The following is a 10,207-nucleotide window of genomic DNA, read 5'->3' on the forward strand; positions in this document are numbered from 1 at the left end:
AGCATATCCCCAGCCCTAAGATACAATATTCTTACCAATTTAGGTAGGGTGGGTCTTAGGGATTAAACCCAGAGCCTCATGTGCTACCACTGAGCTATACCCCCACCCCCCTTACTAGATTCTTTTTTTTTTGAGAGAAGGGGGGGGAGGGAGGGGGGAGAGAGAGAGAGAGAGAGAGAGAGAGAGAGAGAAAGAGAAAATTTTAATATTTATTTTTAGTTTTCGGCGGACACAACATCTTTGTTTGTACGTGGTGCTGAGGATCGAACCCGGGCCACACGCATGCCAGGCGACCGTGCTACCGCTTGAGCCACGTCCCCAGCCCCCTTACTAGATGCTTAACATTAAAATTAGTTTTAAGCCAGGGCATCAACATTTCCTTCAAAGGTTATAACCTCCTCTAAACTGGCCAAAGTAAACCTTTATACTTAAAAATTACATGACTATAATCCCAGCTACCTGGGAGAAGGTACCTTGGCCCTAAGCAATTAGTGAGACCCTGCCTCAAAATAAAAATAAAAAAGGGCTGGGGATATGGTTCAATGATTAAGCACCCCTATCTTCAATCTCAGGTACCAAAAAAAAAAAAAAAAAAAAAAAAAAAAAAAAAAAAAGTTTTAAAACAAGGCAAATAATTGGGGGCAGGGGGCTGTCTTCCTAAAATCTTCCTTCCAAAAATACTAGATGGATGCTCATAGGTTTTAAGTTAAAAAAGTTCAAATAGCAGTTCTTACTTGGCTTCCCTGAGGTTAGTTTACTGTTTACAATAAAAAGACAGAAAATTAATTTTTAACACATCTTAAACGAAAAAAAAAAAAAAAAAAGAACGTGTATTCTGAATCAAATAAAATCAAGACACTCTAATGGTACTTCAAATACCTAAATACACTGAGGGCAACCAAGGAAATTCAAAGTGACTAAAATAGAGCCAGTTTTTCTATCCAGACACTCATCAATTTCTGGCAGTTATCCAAGTACCGTTATCGAAACAACATGCCTTGTGTTTGTACAATTGGTGTTCAGTTATTCAAGAAAGACAAATCGTGGTTTGTGGAAGGAGGAAGAGATATTATTATCCTGTACATTGTAGTTAACTATGAAATAAACATAACTGACAGCATTACTGTCAAATATTCTTTCCATACGTTACTGGAAGACTGTTATTAGAAAAACAATGAAAAAAGGTGTTTCATATTCAGTAAACAGAATCTGAAAAGTATAGTTTTTTATCAAATCACATTGTTCCCTCTTCCCCAGCCTAATGAACAGTTGCTTCTAGTGGGACAGGGTAATTATATTCTGGACCAGTCTATAAAGCTATGCTTCTATATTCATAGCAAAACTAAGCAACAAATGACCTAATAATTTTTTTTTGGGTACTTTCATTAACAATTTTCTTTTGGAATATGAAATGCTGGTCAAAATTTCTGTGTACTTGAGCACAGATATCTTTTGACAGTATGCAGTCTTAAGCACAAAATCTAAAGGAATTTTCTAAGAAATGTTACTTTTATAGTTAAAAAACTTGTGGTTCTATCTTATCTACCTACTAACCAAGTGGTATTTATCTTTATAACTACCTGTGACCCAAAGGGAGATAAGAACACAGCTATTTTTAAGTAAAATAGCTATTTATTCAGCCTCGTCATGCCAAAATGTTCTGTGCATATGCCACTATAATCAGCATACCCCCTGTAACAGGCAAAACTGTACATCAAATTATATTTCATATTACTTGATTATATAAAAATGTAAAATGAAAGTGATTTATCAATTCTTTTTAACATTCCTAATAATTCAGCAGAAGATATGAGGCACAAAATCTTAGTAAAATATGACACAGAAAGAGCAGTGATAAAACTCTCACTTAAATTTAACTCATTATAATTTGTTATTAACATACAAAGACAACAAGCTTTTAAAACATTATATTTACTAAGATTCTGGCAACAGCTTTATGTAACAAGATACAGCATACCAGGCCTGCCATTCAACTTGTTTATGTAAGTCTCAGCTTCAATATGAAGCTGTTAAAAAAAAAAAAAAAAAAATCAAAACCCTGCTTTTTACATGCTAAATATCTTGGCAAGTATGCCACTAAACATAGTAATGAACTTAAGACAGCAAGAGTAAGGAGTTAACAAAAGCTAAACATTGCAGCCTAAACAAAATTCATACAAAAAATAAAGTAACTATTGCTGGTTACATAAAATTTTCCTGACCAGTTAAAACTTAACTGTATAAAACATGCATTTTAGAATCTTCAGCTATCAAGTCCAAAAAGTACCAGTGTCTATTTGAAACGTTTTATCTCCAAAGCCAAACTATAGTCAAACTTAATTCAAATGACGTAACACATTCTAAAACTAAAAAACATTCAGTTATTATTATCATGGAGATAAATACCAGAGCTTCAGGGACTTTCTCATGCTGTAAAGGGTTGTTTTTCTGGTTCACTCAAGGCAGCATATGATAAAGTCCAAGGATGTCATTAAGCTCAGTAAAGGGTAAAGACTGTTGGTACCCAGCTCTGACCTCCCTAGGAAGCATGGCTACTGTGTCCATAAAAGTAGGATGTGTGAAGATCAAAGGCACGCTATTCTGCTAGCTAAAGAGATAGCAAATCACCCCCCTCCACTTTAAAATCTCCTTCCCCAGGTAAATAAAAGCATACAAGGGGGAAAAAATTAAAATACACTTATCTACACAGTAAGGATTTTGAAATATTAATGTGATCCCTACTTTAAAAATTTTAACTAGAGTCATCTGGTCAATTCTGATTACACCTTAAAGATGCATTCAGATTCAGTTTGTGTTGATTTATCACTAGGTACTTCTAGTTTAAAATATTAGCTTTATTCCCAAATATCTTAACCACTAGTATGACTGCAGTGTATTATCTTCCAGTTATCAAGCACTGGAAGAAAAAAAAAAAACAGATGTTCAAGCAGCAGGCAATAATCATGGCCCTTCCACACAGTGGCCTCTGAGTGGCTCTAATAGTCCAGGAATAATTCTAAAACAAGAAAATTCATGCATTTTAGTAAATATGTCATAATTTTCACAGTTGAAATTTCCTTTGACATTGCACTTTCTTTATAAGGGAATCCTGGTTTTTCTTATTGTTACGGTGAGTCAGGACTTGAACTAGCAGCCTTCTTTTTCTTCTTCTTACTGTGTTTCTTATGCTTCTTTTTCTTTTTGGTTTTTTCCTGTAAAGACAATTCTACGTTAGATATCATCACTACATCATGAAAATATGCACATTATGAACATCTTTACAATTGTACTTCTAAGCTACTATAAGCAATTTATATAAGATAAACTACTCAAAACATTTTTCCAAGAGTCCTAACTACCAGTATCATATGAGCACTAGGAGTCTTTTTGTTGATTTTCTTTAAAAAAAAATTTTTTTTTTAGTTATAGTTGGGCACAATATATTTCATTTATTTTTATGTGGTGCTGAGGTTTGAACCCAGCGCCTCACACATGCTAAGTGAGCACTCTACCGCTGAGCCACAACCCAGCCCTTTTGTTGATTTTCAGAAAGGCAGCAAAACACTTAAGTCATTAGCACATTACCACAGCTTCTAACAAAATTTCCTGTAGACAATAAATTAAATTGAATCATGCTATCAATTGTTATATTTCCTGTTTTATAATTTCTACAAGTAAAGTAATTGTAGCTACTGCAAAGGAGTATCCCATCACAGTATAACATTTGTTTTGGTAAAATAATAGTTTTTAGAGAGAACAGAAATATTAAATCAGCCTTTTTTTTTTTTTTTTTTTTTTGGTACCAGGGATTGAACACAGGGGCACCTGACTACTGAGCCACATTCCCAGCCCTATTTTGAATTTTATTTAGAGACAGGGCATCACTGAGTTGCTTAGTTAAACTTGCTTTTTGCTGAGACTAGCTCTGAACTCATGATCCTCCTGTCTTAGCCTCCAGAGCTGCTGGGATTATAGGCGTGTGCCACCCAACCCGGCTTAAATCTGCTATTTTTAAGTAAATAGGAACACATACTATGCACAGCTCAGTCTGGAAGCACTACTTTATTAAATTAACAGCAACTCATTAGTACGAAATATTGACGTACAGCTGAAAACTACTGTAATGTGTTTTTTTGTTTCTTCGTTTATTTTTGTTTTAAGGTTCTGAGGATTGAGTCCAGTAGCATTTTACCACTGAGCTACATTCCCAACCCTTTAATTTTTTTTTTTTTTTTTTTTTTTAATTTGAGACATGGTCTTGCTAAATTACTGAGACTAGCCTCAAAGTTGTGGTCCTCCTGCCTCAGTCTCTTGAGTTGCTAGGATTACAGGCGAGTGCCACCATGTCTGGCTATTGTGCTTCTAAAACTAATGCTTAATCTTTAGAATTAAATGCCATTGAGGCTAGAAAAAGTAGTCAAATTCTGAGTAAGATGAAAGAGAGCTGAAGTTCTGCTTATCTCCAGCTCTTCCAGACAACTTTTGCTATAGAAGTGAAGGCAGAACTTCTGGAAAAATAGATATTTGAGAAGGTTACACCAAAAGAAAGACTTGCTGGGCACGGAGGTGCATGCCTAGAATCCCAGTGTCTCGGAAGGCTGAGGCAGAAGGATCACAAGTTCTAGGCCAGCCTCAGCAACTTAGTGAGACCCTGTTTCAATACAAAAAATAGAAAGGGCTATAAAGTGCTCCTGGTACAAAAACAAAAATAGACATATTAAGGACAGGAAATGCAACCTCCTATCCACTTCCATATCTATTAGCACTAACCACGATTTTCTAAGACCTCTATGAATTGCAGTAACTTTGATGATTTTCTTTTTAGTACATACTTAAGTACTTAGGGAATTTTACAAGAGTCCAAAATTTTATAATTTGGTCATTCATTTATTCATTCATGTGCTGAGACTCAAACAACGGCCTGATGCATGCCTGGTAAGTACTCTACCACTAATTTATATCCCCATCCCCAATTGGGGCTTTTAAAACTAAGTGACCTTTCTCTTCTCAAAATATTTTTTCTTCTTATTTTATTAATGTCACTCTGCTGTTTTCTTTTATCACAAAGACCTCTTCATTTCCCATGCTGGCTACTCTCAAAACAACCTTCCTGGGGGCTTCCTTCCCTTCTTTCCCAATGTTTTCCCAGTCACATGCTTTAACTTCCACGTAAGTATCAATGATGCCCAAATCTTTACCATATAGTCTTAACTGCTTTGAACTTAAACTTTTAAGTGTCTCGTTAACAGACCTATTTGTCCAGGAGACATATTTAAAATCATTATAACAACATGCTTTATTTTTGTCTCCAAATCTTCTAGTAGCCACTTTAGTAAATGGCACAATTAATTTGTCACTTTTGCTTAAGTCAAAGCTTTTACCTTCTTTGTTTTAACTTTACTCTCCACATCCAAAGCACGAAGCAAGTCCTACCATCTATGTTCAAAATGTACCTCAAATCCATCCATGCCTGCTCATTTGTGTGTATGTGTGTGTGCCAGGGATTGAACTCAGGGGCACTCGACCACTGAGCCATATCCTCAGCACTATTTTTGTATTTTATTTAATGACAAGGTCTCAAAGTTGCTTAGCACCCCTCTGTTCCTGAGGCTGGCTTTGAACTCATGATCCTCCTGTCTCAGCCTTCCAAGCCACTGAGATAACAGGCGTGCACTATGGCACCTGGCCCAGTTCATTTTTGTCACCCCCTCACACGGTATAAACATTACTTTTCACCTGAGTCCACTAGTCTCTGCTGGTGAAGTATTTTTTTTTTTTTTATTGGTTGCTCAAAACATTACAATGATCTTGACATATCATATATCATACATTTGATTCAAATAGGGTATGAATTCTTATTCTGGTGAAGTATTTTTAAACTGTAAAGAATTCAGGTTGTTTAAAACTCTCAAAATAATCCTTCACAACATTCTGATTAATATCCAAACACACTAATATATAATATGGCCTGTGTTTCCTTCCCAACCTCATCATATTCTATTCCTCTTTCAGTACTAAGTATAAGCCACATGTACTTTCTTTCATTTTTCTCAAACATTTGAGCCATTTCCTACTATTGGTCCTTAGCTGTTCTCTCTGCCAAGGATATATTTTCCTTTGACTTTCACATGGCTGGCTCTTTCTTGTAAATCTGATTTCAGCCTAATTTTACTTTCCTCAGAGATTTTGCTCTGTTTTTTGTAGAGTTGGGAACTAAACCCAGGGCCTCGCACACGCTAGGCAAGTGCTTTACCACTGTGCTATATTTCCAGCCCCTCAGAGGTATTCTTTGGCTCCTTTAGTGCCACAGTATAAACAATATACACTTTTCTTTATCTTATACTTCACTGTATCTCCAAGACCTACAAAAGTGCAAAGAACTGAATAGAAATTCTGAATAAATATATACTACCCAAAATAATAAAAAAGTGAAAGTGTACAAACACAAACTACAGTTATCCAAAATGAATTTGGTTGTCTTTTGCAGGGGGTGGGGGTGGGTGGGGAGGGTGGCAGGGTGGGTAATGGGAACTGAACCCAGGGATGCTTTCCACTGAGATATACAACCCAGCCTTTTAGTTTTTGAGACCGGGTCTCACTAAGTTGCTTAGGACCTCTCCAAGTTTTTGAAGCTGGCACCACCATATATGGCACATGTCTTCAATTAATTAACCAATCTGAAGATAGACCAAAGCAGTCTCTGGCCAAATTATTTTCCACTCAGGAAAAAAAGTCTTTCTTATCACTTTGGTCTTTGAAGCACATCAAATGTTATTTTTGAATTGTATATTACCAGGGGAACCTTCATACAAAAAACGCTTTTTCATTTTAAAACCTACAGAAATTCTGGGAAGAACTTATCCCAGACCTATAAGTGATGCTGTCCTCATTTTTTTTTTTCACCTGTTCCTAAGAAAACAGATTCAGAGGTCAGAGCCCAAACTTCACACTGAAAGCCCTTAAATTACTTTGCTAATATGGTCTGCATTACTTTTTGAAAAAGTTTCCATTCACCATTTTCTCTTTGTTGCTCTATTTCTCATTTGGCCCTCTTTCTCCTTTCCTATTTCTCAATTTCTATAATGGCAGAGCTTGTTCTGAAAACCATCAAAAGAATCTTTGGTATTAGTGAGTCATCTATGTTGTAATTTTCCTGTTTATTTTCATTGCAGATAGTGCTTAGAAAGGCTTTTTCTGTTATTTCAGGTTTGGCAGATCTGGAAGTAACTTACTCTGAAAGACAAGAAATCACCATATTTTCTAAAGCTTAAGAAAGTCAAACAAAAGTTTGAGCTTATATTCCTGATAGTAAGACACTGGAATAGAGAAACATGAGACGTTTGCCACCAGGATATTCTCCCTTTTTTACTAAGTCAACATGATTTTCTCCTACCCATTAAGTACAGCTGCTGAATACCACACCTTTCCCAATAATTTATTTTATTTCAGTAAATCTAATCTTGCTTTAGCACTACCCATTTTATATTAAACCCAAAGAGCTCTGCTGTTGTCATGTAAAAACATAAGAGATACTTGCTGTTGCTTTATCTCGTTCTTCGCTGCTTTTCTTCTTCTTTGCTCGTACCTAGAAAGTCAAAATTTTTGTGAAGACAAACTATGTAATTTGTACTCAATGCATTTTTCTTTCACTCCCTAATGTATCTTCAAAAGTTATGTATAAAAACATTTCAAGGGGCAGGAGTTGTAGTTCAGTTGGTATAGCATTTGCCTTGCATGGGTTTGATCCTCAGCTCCACACAAAAACAAATAAATAAAATAAAAGTATTGTGTCTGTCAACAAATAAAAAAATACTTTAAAAACTTTCAACAATCAAATCATATTTTAAATAACCCATTATATCTCAATGAGGTTTCAATAAAAATATATATAAAAGAAAATTAAGATTTTTTAAATCTCTGGGAGGCTTCTCTTATACTCCCTTTTAGCACCTAAAACAATGTGGTACTGTGGGAAAAAAATCTGGAGCTCTCAAAAAACATACCAGGATCTGAATCCCACCTCAGTTTCATCATCCATAAAAACGGAGGTAGTATCCATTTCCAAGGGGCATGGTATTTATCTCACTCTATGGTATCAACAAAAGGTATGAAATGATTAAAATTCTTTGAAATAACATTTACTACCCCATTTACATTTTATTTCCATCTTTTAAAAAGTGGTACACTGGATTTAAATTAAATTGAAAGGTGCTATGAGTTTATGTATATTAAATGTTAAGTCTAAATGTAAGATATGTAATATTAAGCTTTACGTGTTATCATATAGGCAGACAGAGGTGATTAATGTAAAATCAGAGTATTAAAATTGCCTAAATGCTGAATAAGTACATAACACAAGCATATTAAAATGTAGTTAACAACGTAAGGAGGCATAAGGACTAAAGGTAAGGCCACTAGCATTAGAGGCCATTAGCTTGCAAAACTGTGGTAGCTCTCTCTAAAGAACAATTAGGAAACTACTTTTTTGTTATTATTCTTGTCCTTACAATGATGAGCTGGTAATAGGTGTACTGTATATACATTTAACAGACAGAAGCAAGGGATGCTCTAATGCAGTGTCCAGAAGAGCTCTGTATATGCTATGTGATATTGAATAGTGTACTAATAATTCATGTAATGAATCTGTTTATGATACAGAAAATAAACTGACTGTAAATAAAATCACAGAGTATTTTGTTCTGGATTTTAAGCTATAAAGCATGCCCCAGAAATGCAAGTATCAGTGAAGAATATTTTACTTCATTCATTGTTGTCACACTTAATCATTTATATATTAAAATATAATTAAAAAAACATAATTACTTTCATTTCTTTATATTTCTTAGGGGATAGTAGTGTAAAAAATAGTGTAGATAATTTATATAAGCTATGGATTTTATTTCAGGGAGCATTACAAAATACTGCTACAACACAGGGACAATAGGACTGATAGGACTGAGGGCCATTATTACAAACCAAAGACAATGAAATCAGTAAAGAGATAAGGCACAAACAAAAAGAGAAGAGAGGTGATGAGAAACAGGATGGATAGAGAAAGACCTGGACAGGGTGTTTGCAGGAAGCCAACACAGTAAGGAAGAAATCAGGAAAAACAGTTTCTGTGTGAGTGTGCTTTAAACAAAGGGCAAGACCCTCATGTTATACTGTTGAAAGCTCAATAAGTTGATCTCTATGGAAAGTTGCAGCTTGAAAAATCAATGACTAGTGAAACCCTAGGTGAGATTTTACAGTTCTATCAAGAGTTATGTAGACTTTAGCTACCTTTACTCTGTCCTAGGCATTACCATAAGGCCTTTTATAATTTATTGTCTCACTTAGTTGTCACAATTTAAATAATATGATAAGTTCCTAATTTGCAGATGAGGAAACCAAGGTCAAGAGAGAAACATTTTAAAGATGGTAACTTACTGACCTGAAATTAACTAAAAATGGACTCTAATACTAATAGAGTAAAAAAATCTTAGCAACTGTTAGAGCTGAAAGGGACTGCAGATGACCTAATTCTCCTTTCTTGCTTCACAGATGAGAAAACTGAAGTCATGCCAACAATTTTTCCATACCTTCCTATTCCCCAAATAGTAACTCAAAACAAGAAGTTAGTATGTGCGATATTCTATGGTAATCATGTAAGCAAATGCTGGGTTTCTGGTGTACATTATATAGCCTCTTTCATGTAGTCAAAATGTATACACTAAGAAGATAATATGAGAAAAATAAAAATAAAATATATCAGATCTGAAAGATGTGTGGAAATATGGTTAATTATCAAAATACCAGTCATATGCAGTTATACTCTGAAAAAATGTATTCTGAAACTGAATAACTTCCATTTCTCTTACTTACCTCCTCAATATAATCTGATTCTGACAAGGACTCAGATGATAAAGGTTTATCTTCAGGATACATCTTTCTTTTTTTACTGAATCCTTTAATGTCCTATGAAAAATAAATAACAAGTATCTTAACTCAAAAAAAAAAAAAAAAAAAGATACCACGCCACACAAATTTTATGGTTTCTAAGTTCTAATTAGAAATCCTTCCATTTATTAGAAAATCATTCATTTTTCAATTTAGAAATGTCTAAAAATGATGACATTTACCATGATTTAAATCTTTAATTCCAACAAAGCAATCCTTTTATTAAAATAATACAAGCAGTTCTATTGTTTATATTACTGCAGTATCT

The sequence above is a fragment of the Callospermophilus lateralis genome, chromosome 1, assembly GCF_048772815.1.
Source record: "Callospermophilus lateralis isolate mCalLat2 chromosome 1, mCalLat2.hap1, whole genome shotgun sequence".
Classification (NCBI taxonomy): domain Eukaryota; kingdom Metazoa; phylum Chordata; class Mammalia; order Rodentia; family Sciuridae; genus Callospermophilus; species Callospermophilus lateralis.